Below are 19,833 nucleotides of genomic sequence, written 5' to 3'. Positions count from 1 at the left end.
ATGGTTCTATGCTACTTTCAACTCTGTTTCAGGAGAGGCTAGCAGAGAGTTTTTTTTTTTTTCCTTAAAAACTAACATTTGATTTTTAATAACAGACAGCAATGTTATTCATGCATTGTTTGTGAACACTTCCACGCTGGATGTACATTCACACAATGAGTAGAACTGTCAGCCACTTTTTTTTTTTTTTTTTTTTTTTTAGACAGAGTCTCACTCTGTCACACAGGCTGAAGTGCAGTGGTGCGATCTCGGCTCACTGCAACCTCCACTTCCCGGGTTCAAGCAATTCTCATGCCTCAGCCTCCCCAGTAGCTGAGATTATAGGCTCCCACCACCACGCCTGGCTAATTTTTGTATTTTCAGTCAAGACAGGATTTCACCATGTTGGCCAGGCTGGTCTCGAACTCCTGACTTCAGGTGATCCACCGGCCTCAGACTCCCAAAGTGCTGGGATTACAGACATAAGCGACCGCACCCGGCCTATCGTCCACTTTTAATACCATGTTCTGGTCAGGCGTGGTGGCTTATGCCTATAATTCCAGCACTTTGGGAGGCTGAGGTAGGAGGATCATGTGAGGCCAGGAATTTGACACTAGCTTGGGCAACATAGTGAGACCTTTCTCTCCAAAACATAGAAAAAAAATTAGCTAGGCATGGTGGCATGCACCTATAGTCCTATCTACTCAGGGGGCTGAGGCAGAAGGATTGGTTAAGCACAAGAGTTCAAGGTTACAGTGAGCTCTGATCTTACCACTGCACTCCAGCTTGGGTGACAAAGCGAGACCCTGTCTCTGGAAAAAAAAAAAAAAAAGTTCTTATATCAAACCTTAGCCTCTCCATCCCCAAATGTTAATCTATTGAAAAAAAAAAAAAAAAATTTGCTACATTAGCCTTAGAATACCACGGTGAACACAACATAGTCTGGTTCTCCAGAGGCTCACAGGAGAAATATGGGTCAGGTAATTATAATGCAAGATAAACCCATCCTGCTATTGCGGACTGTGTAAAAGAGCCAGAGACCTCAGCAACAAGCAGTGCTGGGGTGCATAACTGCCTTCCCGGCACCCCCTTGAGAGGGAGATACTTTCAGTTCTGTTTTACAGATTGCTAAATTAAGATTACAAACTAGGTCATCTGCTGCCCAACCTCATGGTGGCAGATGGGAGCATGGTGCTAGGTGTCAAGAGCTCCAATTCTAGTCCTGTTCACACCTTGAGAATGGCTTCCCACAGGACAGCATGTGCCCTGCCCAGAGGTGTTTCACTTGCCCGTATTTATTTAGACATTTCTGAAATCATCCTTTCTGCGTTCTTGAGGGGACTGTGATGCTCTAGCCTCTGTCTACTATAATCCCAGCCCAGGGCAAGTCTGTCTCACTGTTGCTTATGCCTGCAGACAAACTCATCATCTGTTTTTAGCCCATCACAGGGTAAGGGCCCCTTGGCTGAGAGTCCACTGTCAGCCTGAATGGCTAATTGAGACCTCCCGTGTGCTGAGCTGGTGCAGATGGCCATGAATGCAACACTGTTAGACACGGAGGGAAGGCAAGGCATCATGAATATTTAATCAGATATAAGTAAATATTAATGAAACAATTGTATCTTTAAATGGTTAAATTACTTTCCATGCTCCAGTCCATTTTTATTTCGCCATGGCACACACACATACACACACAAATTACACATTTTTCATCTATGCTAGTAATTTCCAATTTGGTCTTTTTAATGTGGAAATCCCCATTATGCTAAATCTAAGCCTTCCTGAATTCATTCCTGAAGTTGAAAAAAGCATGATTCTGCCCTGAAATGTATACTTCACAACTTACTGGATTCCAATGACACGCCTGAGTCTTGTCTACTCTGATTTCATGGCACAAAGCCGTGCATGCCATCGGGAGGCAGGAAACCTTAACTCGAGCTCATGTGTGGTAATTGCTTTATTCTGCATGAACCTGCTCTAATTCCCCCCAAAACAAGAGAGAAGCTTAATCTTGCAATATTAATGACTACATTGTTTACTCCTCTGGTATTACCTGGTAAGTTGTCTGGGATGTCTTTGGATATCTCTTCCTCTAATTATATTTCTCTATGTTTGTTTTCAACAAGACCATCAATGAGTTTTCTGTGCTTATTTTTCAATATCTTCTCATTGAGCTAGTCTTTCTTCCCTCAACATTTTTGAAAGTTTATTCAGACTAAATTGTGTCTCCTTAGACTTGTTTTGACCATTGTTCATCTTTTTTTCACACTGTAGAATTGTCTTCCCCCTTTAATGTTCTTTCCCTTGCCTGAATCCTACTCTTTCATTTTTTAAATGACTTTTTAATTCCTGATTATCCTTTTATCTTTGTTTAGTCTCTTATGTCAAATGGAACCATCTCTCTTAACATTACTGAAACAGGACAGGCATGGTGGCTTATGCCTGTAATCCTAACAATTTGGGAGGCTAAGGCAGGAAAATTGCTTAAAGCCAGGAGCTTGACACCAGCCTGTGCAACATAATGAAACCCTACCTCTACAAAAAAAAAAAATTAAGAAATAAAAATTAGCTGAGAGTGGTGGTGCACACCTGTACTTGTAGCTACTTGGGAGGCTGAGGTGGGAGGATCTCTTGTGTCCAGGAGTTGGAGGCTGCAGTGAGCTGTGATTACACCACTGTACTCTAGCCTGGGTGACAAAGGGAGAACTTGTCTCTGAAAGAAACAAACAACAACAAAATTAACATTACTGAAATGTCCCAGAATCTCTTATCCTACTTCTAAACTCTAACCTTTCTCTTTCCTCTCAGTCGTTGGTTACCACAGCAGTGTCTTTTATCACCTTTTAAATGTGCCTAAAACTAATTTCCTAATTTTCCTTTCATGATCAAGTGACTTAATGGCCTTTCAACCTTTTTCCTATCCACTCTCTCCAGCTATTGTGCTATTGACCACACCTGTCCTCCAGCAGGGATAGAATAATTGGATCACAGAGGTGAAAGAGTTCTTTTCCTCAGGCAAATTCAATCTATTTTAAAGCAAATATTTAATAAATCTTTGAACCTTCTCTGCAAATAAAGAGGCTTCTCTGGCCAGGCACGGTGGCTTACACCTGTAATCCCAGCTTTGGGAGGATGAGGTGGGCAAATCACCTGAGGTCAGGAGTTTGAGACCAGCCTGGCCAACATGATGAAATCTCGTCTCTACTAAAAATACAAAAAATTAGCCAGGCGTCATAGCACAGGCCTGTAATCCCAGCTACTCGGGAGGCTGAGGCAAGAGAATCGCTTGAACCCAGGAGGCAGAAGTTACAGTGAGCTGAGATCGCACCACTGCACTCCAGACTGGGTGACAGAGCAAGACTCCATCTCCAAAAACTAAAACTAAGAAAATAAAACACGCGTATCCCTATATATATTGCTACATAATATATATTACAAATATATATATACACAAATATATATTATACATATAAAATATATAATAAAGCAGTTACTCAAATTTGGGTCCCTGTCAGCATTCTATGAAGGAAAAGCTGCTGCAGCCATTTGTATATTTAAGAGCAGCATTCTAAGAGGGAAAAAGTGGAGGAAGATCTCCTAATTTGTTTTCTTATTTTGCATGAAAAGCAGACTCCCTTGCCACAACCTTCCTAATTTAGTTCCTAACCTATCGCCCTCACCTCTCCCTGTTCCCCTAGTGCTCATCACTTCCTAAAACCATGTCCGAACTGAGACGATAACAACAGCAACGAAAAAGGAAATGCAACTAGCTTGCTAACTAGTTGCTAGTGCATCAATAGTTGTTTGACATGGGACAAGTCACTTGAAATTTCCCTCATCTGTCAAAATAAAAGACCTAGACCTAAACAGTAGATTCAGGATGTTTTCAAGTTCAAAGTTAAGAAATTTTCCTCGAACAACTTGTACACAGAAACCTCCAGTACAAAATAGACACAGTAGAAGTTCTTTGGTGAAGAACAGAGAACCCCATGTTCCTGACAGCCCGGGCTGCCTCACCAACACCTCCCAGGCTGTCCCTGCCAGGGAACTCCTGGGTTCCTCTGAGAGTATTCCACAGAAACTACCGGACCAGACAAAAATGAATGCCAGTTTTAAAATTCTGCATTTTTATAAAAATAGTGAAGCTTGGAAATAATAACACACAAACATTTAAAACATAATTCACTTTTTGGAATAGAATTCCCGGCAAGTTATTTCTAAACTGGGTCCACGTTTCAGAGTTGTTTCGTCTGTAGTTCTGACTGGTTCTGAGTCATTCAGCATCAGCACCTAATATTCTTGTTTCCTACTGCTGTGTTTCTCCCTCTCTTCTCCTTTCCTTTCCATAAACTTCATTGCTCACTGCTCACTCTGTAGTGTACACTGTGCTAGATGCTTTTATATCACATAAGTTTCTTTCAACTACTATAGTTCATTTGATCTTAAAGAGGAAATTATACTTCATTTTAGATGCAAGAGGAAAACTGCTTAATTAAATGAACACTGTGTCCCATCTTTTAATAAAATAATCTAATCTTTGCAGAAAAATAATAAGAATAAATATTTCCCAAAGCATATGCTTGTTCAGTGTGAATGAAAAGAACGTCATGGTCATGCTTTGTAATAGAGTTTCAATGTCGTTTGCCTTAGGAGTGAATTTAAGGAATATCTAAAGTATCAATCTCACCATCTCTGCCTTCTCTTATAAAATAGGATAAAAATCACTGTCTTGAGTTGTTTAACTCAAGTGGGTGACTTGAGCCCAGGAGTTTGAGACCAGCCTGGCCAACATGACGAAACCCCATCTCTACAAAAAAAAAAAAAAAAAAAAAATATATATATATATATATATACACACACACACACACACACACACACACACACACACAAAAATTAGCCAGGTATGGCAGCTCTCACCTGTGGTCCCAGTTACTCAGGAGGCTCAGTTACCCAGGAAACTATGACTAATCCACCCCTGTAGCATATGATCAAAAATAACCAGAAAAATAGCCAACCAGCAGCCCTGAGAGGTACCCTGCCTATGGGTAGCCAACGTTTTATTCCTTTACTTTTCAATAAACTTGATTTCACTTTATTCTGTTGGCTAAATATTTTTTCCTGTGTGAAGCCAAGAACCCATGTGGCCTCCTGAGCTGAGCCCCAATTTTGGGGTTCCCCCGTGACAAACTTATACCCCAAAATATGGCACTTTGAAGCCTCAAGATCTCTCTAACCTTCCCCCGCCCTCAAAGCACAGTATGACAGCTGAAATTCCTTTACACCCCTAAGATCCAGACCCACCAAAAGGAACAGTAGATTTTTTCTTCTCCTCTTTGTAAGACCAAGAACATAACCACACCTGAACAGACCCTTTCACAAGATTAATGTACAAGTTACAAGTTAATCTCTGTTCCCTGATCCATTCATTCTTCCTAGTAATCCCCTTAACAGAATCCCTCTTCTCCCCTGCCTACCATAACCTCTTTTTCCAAGATTCTATATAAGTTTCTGAACCCACTGCGGGGTGAACAATCACTCTGTGTTTCTCCCGTGAGCACATTAATCAAATGTGTACACGTTTTCTCCAATTAATCTGCATTTTGTGAGTTGATTTTTCAAAGAAAGTTCAGAGGATGAAGGGGAGGTTTCCCTTGGGCCCTACACATTAATGGAGGAGGGAGATGAAGGGGCAGGGCCAAGGCAGGGACTGGCAGGTGGAATGAGAAATCATATCTTTTGTGTTTGTTTGTTTGTTTTTGTTTTTGTTTTTTTGAGACAGAGTCTTGCTCTGTCGTCAGGCTAGAGTGCTGTGGTGCGATCTCTGCTCACTGCAACCTCTGCCTCCTGGGTTCAAGAGATTCTCCTGCCTTAGCCTCCCAAGTATCTGGGACTACAGGCATGTGCCACCACGCCCAGCTAATTTTTGTATTTTTAGTAGAGACAAGGTTTCATCATGTCGGCCAGGATGGTCTTGATCTTTTGACCTCATCATCTGCCCACCTCAGCCTCCCAAAGTGTTGGGATTACAAGCATGAGCCACCACACCTGGCCTGTTTTTTTTGTTTAATCTTGGCTCACTGCAACCTCCTTCTCCTGGGTTCAGGTGATTCTTGTGCCTCAGCCTTGCAAGTTGCTGGGATTACAGGCACACGCCACTACACCCGGATAATTTTTGTACTTTTGGTAGAGATGGCGTTTCACCATGTTGGCCAGGCTGGTCTCAAACTCCTGATCTCAGGTGATCCACCCACCTCAGCCTCCCAAAGTGCTGGGATTACAGGTGTGAGCCACCACGCCTGGCCAAGAGTTTTTATAGAGATCAACACCAGTGGGAGCCACACACACACACAAACACGTTTTCCTGGAGATTTCTGGGTAGGGTTGAAAGTTCTAACTCTCTAATCCTTTAATCATTTGGTCTTTCTGGTGACTGGCTCCATCTTGAGGCTATCTAGGAGCCCCACTCTAAGTCACTTCATTATCATAAACTGTTAAAGAAGCTCACTATGTTATCAAAGAAGCTCGTTATGGATAACAAAAGACACTCCTATCACACAGATAATCCCAAGAGTTGGCTCTGTTTACCTGAACCAGAGACAAAGACTAAATATATTTCATATTATGCCACACAACAGAATGCAGTTGTCTATAAACAATGAATCATGTAAGTAAGGACCTGGACACAAATGTTTCAAGCCACATTTCTAAATGGCTTACTGGTTCAAAATATGGTTGATATAATTATGCAAGTAAATAGAATGATAGAAAAATATATTTTATCCTAAAATGCATCATAACATTAGACAACAGCACAATACAAAGTCAATGTAGGGCCAGGCACGGTGGCTCACACCTGTAATCCCATCACTTTGGGAGGCTGAGACAGGCAGATCACTTGAGGTCAGGAGTTAAGAGCGAGACACCATCTCAAAAAAAAAAAGTCACTGTAGTCCTCATTTTGCAGAACAAGGTCTAATTAAAGCTCACCAAAGACACATGGGCATATTATGTATTACTATGCTCCCCTTTTGTAGACAAGGAAGCAGATGCACAGAAATCATATGACGTCTTAAAGACTATCAGTCTCCAGCTGTCTTATCTAACATTCTGTCTAATACCTAAAAGAATAGATTCTTGGAACTACTTTCTTCACTCCTGCCTCTTTTTTTTTAATCCCTCTCTCACTTCTATTGAATGCAGAAGGCAGTAACTTGAGTTTTCTAAAAGTCAAGTCATCTGCTAAAATGATGTTACAGTTCAAAGAGTTACCAAGTTAATTGGATTTTGGTTCCACCCAAAATACTCTTAGGTGACCAATCTCCTGGTCAAAGAGGAAACAAGTAAGTGGGCTCCAAGACTATGACTCAGGTAGTTAAGTGACATCATAACACAGAATCAGCATATTATTCAAATAAGACATACCCATAATTATTCCTGAGTTTATTGGTTATGGGCTTATTGACCTTATGAAGAAATACAACAAAATCATTCATTTGTGAGATGCATCCAAAATGCACTAGATGAATAAATAAGAAGACAATAGTTGTGACTACATGCTGAAAAAAATATCAGATCCTAGAATGACAAATTTTTGCTTAACTCCCTTCACAAAGGGATCAACTACCAGGTGAACTTAATTTCTTAATTAAAAAAAATTTTTGGTAGAGAGGGGGTCTCACTATGTGGACGAGACTGATATCAAAACTCCTGGTTTCAAGTGATGCTCCCACTGTGGCTTCTCAGAGTGTTAGGATTATAGGCATGAGCCACTGAGCCTGGCCTACTTAATTTTTTTGTATATGAAAACATGTTTTTTCCAAAAGTGGAAAACTGAACTACAAGTTTGATTTCTGAATACATCAACCACCCTAAAAGAAGAACCAGAATCTTTTGTAAGCTTAGTATTAAGAAATGATGGTATTTATTAGCATGAATAACAAATTTCGCAAAAGTAGTGATCAAAAGCTAAATCTAAAGAATAGACTATTATTTGAATTAGCTTTAACAGAAAAGCAGGGTTTGGACATGGCCTAAGAATAAAAATTAAGTGCAAATGTGAAGAGTTTAATTGGTGATGTATAAAATGCACTTAAAGAAGAAATGACAGGAAATAAGGAAGATTGGCTAGGGAGTCACTGTAATTCTCCCAGACTTGATGGGAGTCCAACAGGAGGAGCCTGTAATAAGGTGACGGGATGAGAGAGAGAGAAGTCAGATATGAAAGGTGGTGGAGATAAAATTGACAAGAATCAAAATCTAAATGGATTTAGAAGCTAAGAGAAAGGAAAATATTAAAGATAATTAAAAATTTTAGGATAAAAAAATCATATTATATATTGTATTGTTTGGGCTCAGGAAAGTGTTGCAGCCCAACGAGTTCTTCTTGCTTGCTGCACAGTAAAGCCAATACACTGAGACAGCAGTGTTACCACAGAGAAAGTGTTTAATTATCTCAAAGCAGTTGAGCAAAAGGAAAAGAAATATTTCACAAATCCATCTCCCCAGGAACTCAGAGTCTAGGGTCTTTAAGGATAATTTGGTGGACAAGGGGCTAGGGAGTGGGTGTTGCAGATTGGTTGGAGTTGAAATCATAAGGATATCAAAAATGTCTTCATGTGCTGAGTCAATTTCTGAGTGGGGGTCACAGTTTGAGTTGAGTCAGTTCTTTGGTGTGGGTCACAGGTACAAGTGGCATCATTTGATCTGCAAGAATGCAAAAGTCATAAAAATATCTCAAATGTCAGTCTTAGGTTTTGGAATCATGATGCCATCTATAGGAACAATTGGGGAAGTTACAAATCTTTTGACATCCAGCTACATGACTTCTGAGCAGTGAGCAATAACACAAAAGCAAGTTAGGGAACAGTGTTTGGCTATCACTTCGCTATGCCTACATCTTAAAATAATTCATGTTCCTTTCATAATTCTAACCTTGTGACCTTTCCTAAGCTTTACAAAAGCAGTTTGGTCCCCAAACAAGGAGGTTAGTTTCGGGAAGGGACTATTATCATCCTTGCTTTAAGGTTAAACTATAAACTCAATTGCTCCCATAGTTAGCTTGGCGAATGCCCAGGAATGAGCAGAGATAGTTAGCTTGTGACACTAGAAACAAGATGGAGTCAGCTATGTTAAGTTTTCCTCACTGTTATAATTTTGCAAAGCAATTTCAAAAGTCCTCAGAGTACATCTAGTACAATCTAGTATTACCAAGATGAAATTTGAATTCCAGAGAGTTTAGGTGATTGATGCACGGTCACACAGCCATTAGTGACAGAGTTGGACTGTAACTTTTGACTTTCAGTGTTCATATAACTTATTAACTATTTGAGAAGTTATCAAGAGAGATAATCAAGCTAAGGGAAATCACATTTAATAACAAAAAAAAATGAAGATAACAACAATAATAAAGGATTTCATTTAGTGTATGTTTACCACAAATGAAGCGGTATACCAACTCTATATACATATGTTTATCTGTGTAACTCCCCTATGATGTTGGCACTATAGTCATCCTGGATAAGAAAACTGATTCTTATGAAGTGTATTAGTTTTTTCTCACATTGTCATAAAGAAATGCCCGAGTCTGGCTAATTTATAAAGAAAATAGGTTTAACTGGCTCAAGGTTCTGCAGGCTGTACAGGATGCATGGCTGGGGAGGCCACAGGAAACTTTCAGTCATGGCAGAAGGTGAGGGTGAAGAAGGCTCCCCTTACATGGCTGGAGCAGGAGGAAGAGGAGGGGCGCGGGATGTACCACACACTTTTAAACAACCAGATCTTTGGAGAACGCACCCATTATCCTGACCAAGGGAGATGGTATGAAACCATTCCTGAGAACTCCGCCCGCATGATCCAATCACCTCCCACCAGGCCTCACCTGCAACACTGGGGATTACAGTTTGGTATGAAATTTGGTCGGAGACAGATCTAAACCATATCACTGAGGTTATATCACTTTCCCAAAATTACAGACCTGATAAAAGGCAGATCTTGGTTCAAACCCGGACAATCGAGACTACAGAGTGTGCATTTTTACCCACTTTGTGTCTTACTGACTCTGAAGGACCACTGGGACATTCCAGTAGGGATATCCAACAAGTTGTTAAACAATTGATAACATATTTTGGATGGAGGTCAAGGCTGCAGACACAGATAAAGGCCAATGTTGAAGCTATGGAAACACATGAGACTACAAAAGTAAAGAATGTAAGAAAAAAAACAAGAAGGAAAAGAAAAGGAGCTGGCAGCATATTCTTCAAATGGGATCGCCTTATAGAGCAAGAGGACAGAGAATCCAAGGAAGAATAGTCACAAAGATGGGGGGAAAAACAACAAATACAGTAAGGGAGACCTTCAATTTCTACTTGGCAGTTTGTTGCTGTTGTTGCTGTTGTTGTTTTAATTTTTCTTACTTTTTGAACACCTCTAAGCAGATGTGAGAATAAAGGTAAACAAAGAATTTTGGCGTGGCACAGAAACGTTTTCAGTTTGAGATGGCTTGTTTATCCAGAGGTTGCATCTCTGCCATTTCTTACTGAGATCAGTTCTCAGATCTCAATTTTTGACCTGATCTTTAGATTCCAATTTCCCCCAACCTTTGGGGTCAGCTTTACCCAATCTTGTATTGTCTCTTCAGCTACAACCCATGAGACCCTTCAGCTTGGAATGATCTATTCAGTCCTGATCTTTGATGTCACCTGTCAAAGTTTGTTTAATTTTAAGAAACAGCAACCATCTGAAAATAGCTTAAGTAAAGGTAATGTCCTTTGATTAAGGAATGTCCCATTACCCAAGGCCAGGAAAAGTAACCAGACCACAAAAAGGGCTGGGTACAGAAAATGACACAAAGTCAGTCTCTCTCTCATCACATGGTAAACCAACCCTTATTGATCTTGTGAACCTGCTTTATACTTTTTTTCTCTGTTGACCAGTTTTCACTGCTTGGACATCAAACTGGCTGTCCACAAATATCCATTCAGGTACCCTAGTTTTAATGTTCTTGTAACTTTTGGAATGGCCATTAACAAATACATTTTTTCATGTCTCTAATTTCAAACTGTCACATGAGAGAAACTGATGGTTTCAACTTGGTTTAACATTTCACTCCAATCTTCAGCTGTGATCAATAAGCAGTTTTTGTTGAGTTTTTTTTTTTTTTCTTTTTGAGATAGGGTCTCCCTCCATCGTCCAGGATGGAGTGCAGTGGTACAAACATGGCTCACTGCAGCCTTGAACTCCTCAGTTCAAGCTATTTCCCATCTCAGCCTCCCAAGTAGCTGAGACCACAGGCGCACACCATCATGCCCGGCTAATTTTTTAATTTTTTAGAGAAAGGTTCTCACCATGTTCCCCAGGCTGGTCTCACCATGTTCCCCAGATTCCTGGGCTCAAGCAATCCTTCCACCTTGGTCTCCCAAAGTGCTGGGATTATAGGCATGAGCCACCGTGCCAGGCCAGCCAGTTTTAAAAGTTAAAAAAAGTGGCCACCAAGGCCCACACTTTGTGTAGGGCTGATAAGAAATTTCAAAAGAAAAGGATTTGACCATGGCCCCTATATAATTAATATCTTCTTCTGTCCCTCTGATTTACTGAACTTAAGGCTTAGTTGTTGCTTACAACTTAGGGTTGAAAAGAAAAAAGATCAGGGTATGATGGAATAATCAAAGAAATCCTCACAGAGGAGAAAAGACATAAGCCGGGTGTTTAGGCTAAGTGAAATTTGTAGAGGCAAAGATACATAAAAGAGAAAAATAACTCAAGGAAAGGCATAAGATGAGAATGTGTATAGCATTCTTAAGGGGTTCAGAAGTGACCAAGCTAATGAAAGAAGAGGGATTTTTGCAAAAGGTCAGCCTTTTCATCTATTGTCAACCTCCCTCTTTGCTGGATCTTTCACATCAGCATTTAACATGTTCAAATCTCTCTTGTTTAATAATAATAATAAATAATAAAGCACAAACAGAACCTGCCCCAAACCCTAAAGTTGATAGCTACAAATAATCTCTTACTTCTGTCATAGCCCAGTATCTCAAAAGAATGTTCTATACTCAGTAGCACCATCTTCTCCAATTTTTTTGTGTTTTTGTTTTTCAAACCATTCTAGTCTGACTTCTGTCTTCACCAGTCTATGAAAAGTGCTCTCATTACACTCACTAATAATTTCTGTCACTAAATCTAATGGAAATTCTTCAGCCTCTCTCTCTTATCTGACCTATCAGCAACATTTAACTCTGTTGATCAAATTATCTTTCTCAAAACTCTTTCTTTCCATGTCTCATCAAACTATCCACCTTCCGAGAATTATTCTTCCTTTCTGGCCCCTCTCCAGTGAACTTTAACATCTTGGTTTCCCAAGCCTCAGTACTCACTCCCTCTTCTCACTGAGTACACTCTTTCAGCAGTCTCATCCGCATCGTTATCACTTACTCACTGATGATCCAAACTCCAGCCTGGACCACTCCTTTCAGCTCACTACTTATACATTCACCTCCTCTCGACATCTCCCTTTACATATCTCAGTGTCAGTGATGTGCTGAAGCCAGCTTCCATTGGCGCCTGGGAGCCCACTGCGCGAATCCCTTCACAGCTTCATGTTCATGCCATGATGAGAATATTTACATCATGGAAACCGACAAATGCTCCTCATTGAGTTTTTTATTTCTTCTTATCGGAGAGCCTGTTGTTAACAATTTACAAAACAACACTGCTAAGTTTACATAAGTTTAATAGTTCCAAACTGAATTTAATCTGTTCCTTTTTCACTCAACTTGGTTTTCTTGCAATGAATCCTAACTTTGTGAATATTGCCACCAAAAGTCCAGTTCATAGTTGAGCTTACAACCTCCTTCTGTCTTATTCCTATCACCAATGCCTTTTCAGTTTCACAACATAAATATTTCTCAATTTAAAAAATTTACATCTGTCTCCACCTTGCTATTATCAGTCTAATAAATTCACTGAAACTAATAGACTACTAAATAGTTTTCCTATATCCAAACTATCACCCCTCCAGGCCTTCTCCATATGATAGCCAGTGTTTTTAAAAACACAGTTCTGATTATGTCACTCTCTTTCATGTCTTCTCATTGCTTTTTGATAAAGATCAAACTCCTTACCACGGCCTTGAGTCCTTATTTGGCTCACCTTTGCCTTCCTTTCCCCATCTTACATTCCTCTGCCCTTCCCTCCACACTCTAGCAACACTTACCCTCTTTCACTTCATTAAATTCACTGCTTCTGCCATCTCATGGCCCATGCACATGCTATTTCTTCTACCTAGAAGAGACTTTTCTCCCTTCCTTTTTGTCTAATTAACTTCTATTTATCCTTCAAACCTCAGCTCAATGTTACTGCTCTAAGGCAGGTCTTGGTTCACCCCTCAGATTAGGTCTGACATTTAAGTTACATATTCACGGAGCAACACATATCCCCCTCTCCCTACTTTCCACAATTATAATTTTTTAAAAATCATAGAATTACTTGTTCAATGTCTGTTTCTTCCACCAGAATGTACCCTTAAGGGCAGATACTGAGTCTATCTTGTTCAACATTGTATTGTCAGTAGCAAGCACAGTGACTTACACACATAGTAGATGCTCAATAAATATTCAGTGAATACACACACTTTCAATATATGAAGACTATCTTTTTGCTCTTCTGCTCACCTATAGAGAATAATCCAATGAGTTTCCCCAGGGCAGATTTTGAGATAAGCATAAGCCACAGAGATGGTTTCGGTGCAGCTGTTTCCTACATCTGAAATACAGACAGGATAGTACGGGAGACAGAGGCACTGTAACTGCCTATGGACCCCGAAGAACATAATGAAGCAGATTATTCAATTAGCAGTATACTTGACAACCCATGTGTCAGAAATACCATTAAACTCCTGGGCCAAAAACGTGGTCACATTACATAACAGAAGTGAATAATAATCCCACACTACATGAATCACATCCAAATAAGTGGAAACGCACCTATTCCTTCCTTCCACAAGACTCCCTAGAAAGAACTAACTCAAAATGGAATGTCATGGGGCAATTCTAGAAAAAATATTCCATCTTCTAATCCAGCTATGTATTCTGTGTAACCATACCTGTAGGAGCTTCCTGTCAATATAAAACCAAGAGAGGTTCTGGAAGGATTTGACAAGTCTGAGCTGTCTGAGTACTTTTGTGCTGAAAAGGGACAGCACCCATCCTGAATGTTGATTTTTCTCTTCAGAATTAGCTAGAATCAGATCTATTACATCACTGTCAATAATTCTGGATGTATAACGAAATGATACTAATACTGATAACAACAGTTCTAACAACTTCTACTTCTCACGCTTCACAGACAAGGACCATTCTAAGTGATTTTACACGTAGCTGTAGGCCGGGTGAGGTGGCTCGTGCCTTCGTGCCTGTAATCCTAGCACTTTGGGAGGCCAAGCTGGGCAGATCACTTGAGGCCAGGAGTTCAAGACCAGCCTGGCCAACATGGCTAAAACCCATCTCTAGTGAAAAAACAAAAATTAGCCAGGCACAGTGGTGCATGCCTGTAGTCCCAGCTACTTGGGAGGCTGAGGTAAGACAATTGCTTGAACCCAGGAGGCAGAGGTTGCAGTGAGCTGAAATCACGCCACTGCACTCTAGCCTGGGCAACAGAGAGAGACTCTGTCTACAAAAAAAAAAAAGTGATTTTACATACAACTACACATTTCACGTGCATAATAGTTCTGGTGGCATTTTCTACTACTTTCCCACTTTACAGATGAGTAAACATGCATAAAGAGGTTAAGTTCTTGGCTCAAGGTAACTCAGTTTTCCCAAAGTTGGACAAATCCAGATGGAACCAGAATTTGAATCCAGGCATGCTGAGTTATGAAGCTCACATTATCAGTACACTATAAGACCTTATCTCTGCTTACCAGAGTTTGAGTTTGAAATAAATGATCTAAGATCAAACAAAGGTTTGTTTGATCAGCCTGCACAATTACTTATATGAGGAAGAAAGTAGCAGTCTTCTAGTTCTACAACTTTTGTGTTACAAGCTGGTATAAAAGGATCTGCATAGCTTGTTTGATTGAACGCTATCATTCCAGGGATCGTTCCTTTCTCTTTCCCTGTGCTCCATTCTTCACCACCCTTGTGTTAGAGTCTGCTATTACAGTGGATGAAAATCAAATGCTTAGATACACAGAAAAATATGGATATGCCATCCACATGATGCTAAGATTAAAATGGCAGGAAGTAGAGAAAAATGATACTACGGGCAGCCAGGAGCTCCTCTCCTGACACCTCATGGCAGTGAAAGGCAAGTGTACACAGTCTTTTGAAGCCTCTTTCTTTCCTTAGTTGAATCATTTCATGAGTGAACTGCATACATTGTTAAAATATCCAGTGAGGGGTGGAAAGAATGGCACAGTCTTATGGGAGCTTGAAAGGTCTCTGTTCTTCTTGCGCACTTTAAAGTCAAGCTGGCTGTCTTTGGTATAGTCGCTTTGGCGGGCCAAAATGTTTATGTGTTTTGAAGAAAATGATGTGTGTTCTTCTTTGTAGTTTTGCTAAGCATCTAAAAGCACAAAAGAGGGTCTTTTAAAAATGTAACTGCAATTGAAATGCCTGGAGAACAGAAGCAGCAGAAATGGCTAGTGTAGGCACACTCCAGAACTTTGAGCATGACGCTCAGACTGAAGGAGGATCAGAAGAACTCACTGGAGTTAACAAAAGCATGATTTATAGAAGCAGCAAAGTGTAAGAAGCTGATAGCCACGCTGGTAGTTAGACACAATATTTGCTGACTCTTTTTCAAATACGTTTTTGATAATAGCTAATGAATCTGGCTAAGGTGGACATTACTTACGGTTCTGAGGTCATTAAAAATGCACACATCTGTGTGTATATATGCTTCATCAAATGTGTATGTGGACTAAATGCATCAGAAGTCCTACTAAATACTCTCAGAATCACTTCTTTGAGACAATCATTCCCACATTTTCAAGACTAAGGCTGTGGGGCTTTTTGAATAAGTTTTATTAAGAAATATGGTAAAGAACGAGGTTTTCTCTTCTTCTAATCTGATGACATGAACATGCAGACCCACTCTAGAGCTTGAAGGGAAAGCTCAGTGAATTTTAAGACCTAGGCCTCCAGGTTACAACTATTTCTAGAATTTTACATTTTTTTCTTTTCATGCGTTTGTGGTTTCATAAGCAAAATCTCCTGCCCCTCATGTCTGATTCACCTGCTCCCAGGAGGAGATAATGCCCTTCCTGTTCATTTTCTGTGTTTGTTATGAGGAAGATGGATGCAGATAGCACAGCCCTCTTCTTTCTGCATTTTCTCTATCTACCTCCCTTCTCTGCCTTGGGCTTTGTCAGTTCCTTTCTCTCTACACTGCATCTCTTTCAGTTCCAAAAATAGATCATTCAATTTAGGAAGAACAATTAACTGGAAAGAAAAAAAAAAACGTCTCAAGTATGGGGAGGCATTTCAGCTTCTCTATCAGGCATGAAGTAATTGGCAACACCACAGCAGCATCTTTACCGGGGATCCTGTTTCATTATTAAATGTGAGCTTCAGGAAAATCATGGACTCAGAAAAATTGGACTCACTTCTACAGGTCCCCAACACCTCCCTTGTCAGCTCCAAACGTGTCCCAGAGCAATGACACACAGAAGACTTTACTGCTGGGATTTCACCAGTGTTTGTACTAGATTTGCTCCATGCAGCACTCTTGGATATTTTGCATGATTTCTCACCCAGTAAATATTTATATTCTCAATACATTGACCTGTCCCTTGAAATCTTATATGTCTAGAGCATTCTAATGGCGGCCAGGGGGATTTCACATAACGTTGTAGTCAACGTAGGGCAATATTTCTCCAAGTGTGATCTTTAGAAACCCCTAAATTAGAATCACTAGGGTCTTTGTTAAAAAGACAGGTTCCTAGCCTACTTCTCAAACAGAATATTCGGGTGATTTTAATGGATTTGAGAAATGCTAACTTAAGGATTCTTCATAAAGCATGGCCTAGTTTACAAAGTTAAAAACCTTTTAAAGCAGTGGTTCTCAACAGAGGGGATTTTGTCTTCTAGACCAAGGTCTATATATATTTTTGATTGTCAAAGGCAGAAGGGGTGTGCGGGTACTACTGGTATTTAGTGGGTAGAGTCCAGCAACAGTGAGAAATGTTTTACAATGTATAGGAGAACTTCCCAGAACAAAGAATTATTCAACACAAAATGTTAATGGCACTGACTTTGAGAAACCCTGCTATGGAGGGCTGGTCATTTCTGATCCCAATCTGGAATTCCCAGTCACTAGACAGATAAAAATTCTTAGAGCCACCTCTGAATTAAACTGATAATGAAGCTAAAACAAGGAGTGAGTTATTTCGGTATAAAAATAAAGTCAATTGAAAAACCATAGTCTGGTTTTCCAATGATTCCCTTTAAAAACCACACTAATATTACTGGAAGATGACTGTGAGAGAAAGGGATGTAAACAATAACAGAATTGGAAAGAAGAAAATAGCAATAAGACAAGTCAACATATCATGGAAAATGAGAAATGCTTGAATCAATGCTATCTCATCTAGGATTCAAGTTCATCTCTTCTGTTGAAAGTGTTTAGTTGGTGAGGAAAATGGTCAACGCAGGCCAATAAAAGGCAAGTTGACTTTTAGTGCTGCAACCAGAAAAGGCTCAGGAATGAGAAAACACTAGTTACTTCTGAAGGCAGGCTTGGAGGGTGGCGGAAAAGTATTGTGTAAAATTTTGTAGAAGGAAAAAGTCTAGCCTGTAGATTTCTGCTATTTAACATGGTTACCACTAGTCACATGTGGCTACTTAAATTATTAATTTAAATTAGATTAAATTTAGGCTAGGCTTGGTGGCTCACGCCTGTAATCCCAGACTTTGAGAGGCAGAAGCGGGCAACAGAGTGAGACCCCATCTCAAAAAAAAAAAAAAAAAAAAGAAAGAAAAAGAAAAGAAATTACAAAAAACAAATACAGACTTCAAGAATTCCAGAGATTAGAATTATCAGAACCAAAATATTATATACACACACACATACACACAAGTGCACACACCCTTCAATATATATATGTATATTTATACACATACATATATATACACCCACATACCACACAGTGATGTTTTGGTCAACAAAAATAGGTTGCCTAAGCCGGGTGCAGTGGCCCACACCTATAATCCCAGCACTTTGGGAGGCTGAGGTGGGTGGATAGCTTGAGCCCAGGAGTTCGAGACCAGCCTAGCCACTATGGCAAAACCCTGTCTCTACTAAAAACACAAAGATTAGCTGGGCGTGGTGGTGTGCACCTGTAGTCTCAGCTACTCGGGAGACTGAGGCAGGAGAATCACTGGAACCCGGGAGGTGGAGGTTATGGTGAGCTGAGATCATGCCACTGCACTCCAGCCTGGGTGACAGAGCAAGACTCCATCTCAAAAAAAAATATAAAACAAAAACAGATCACATGCATGATGGTAGTCCCATAAGATTATAATGGAGCTGAAAAATATCTGTAGCCTGGTGACATCATAGCCATCATAACACAGCAGCACAATGCAGTACTCATGTCTTTGTGGTGATGGCATAAACAAACCTGCTGCCAGTCCTATAGAAATATAGCACATACAATTATATACAGTTCATAATACTTCATAATGATAATAAACAACTATGCTAATGATTTATGTATTTACTATGCTATAATTTTTAATCATTATTTTAGAGTATACTCCTGCTAATTATTTTTTTAAAAAAATTAACTGTTAAGGTTGGGCGCAATAGCTCACACCTATAATCCCAGCACTTTGGGAGGCCAAGATGGGCGGATCACGAGGTCAGGAGTTCGAGACCAGCCTGGCCAACATAGTGAAACTCCTGTCTCTACTAAAAATAGAAAAAATTAGTGGGGTATGGTGGTGTGCGCCTGTAATCCCAGCTACTCAGGAGGCTGAGGCAGGAGAATCGCTTGAACCTGGGAGGCGGAGGTTGCAGTGAGCCGAGATCGGGCTCTCCAGCCCTGGCGACAATGCAAGACTCCATCTCAAAAAAAAAAAAATTAACTGTTAAACAGCTTCAGGCATGTCTTTCAGGAGGTATTCCAGAAGAAAGCATTGCTATTATAGAAGATGACAGCTCCATGTGTATTATTGCTCCTGGAGACCTTCCAGTGGGACAAGACGTGGAGGTAGACGGTGATTCTGACCCTGTGTAGGCCCAGGGTAATGTGTGTGTTCATGTCTTAGTTATTAACGAAAAGTTTTAAAAGTAAAAAAATTTAAAATAGAAAAAAGTTTATAGAATAAGGATATATAGGAAGAAAATATTTTTGTACAACTGTACAATCTGTGTTTAAGCTAAGTGTTATTACAAGAGAGTCAAAAAGCTACGGAAAATTTAAAAATGTATAAAGTTAAAAGTTACAGTAAGCTATGGATAATTTATTATTGAATAAAGATTTTTTTTTTTTTTTGAAACAGAGTCTAACTCGGTCACCCAGGCTGGAGTGTAGTGGCGTGATCTTGGCTCACTGCAGCCTCTGCCTCCTGGGTTCAAGTGATTCTCCTGCCTCAGCCTCCGGAATAGCTGGGACTACAGGCACATGCAACCACACCCAGCTAATTTTTATGTTTTTGGTAGAGACAGGGTTTCACTGTGTTGGCCAGGCTGGTCCTGAACTTCTGAGCTCAAGCAATCTGCCTGCCTCATCCTCCCAAAGTGCTGGGATTACAGACATGAACCATCATATCCAGCCTTTTTTAAACATTTTCTTTTATTAGAGACAGGGTCTCACTATGTTTGTTGCCCAGGCTGGTCTCAAACTCCCGGGCTCAAACT

This window comes from Papio anubis, chromosome 1 (assembly GCF_008728515.1).
Source record: "Papio anubis isolate 15944 chromosome 1, Panubis1.0, whole genome shotgun sequence".
NCBI lineage: Eukaryota > Metazoa > Chordata > Mammalia > Primates > Cercopithecidae > Papio > Papio anubis.
This window is presented reverse-complemented; position numbering follows the sequence as displayed.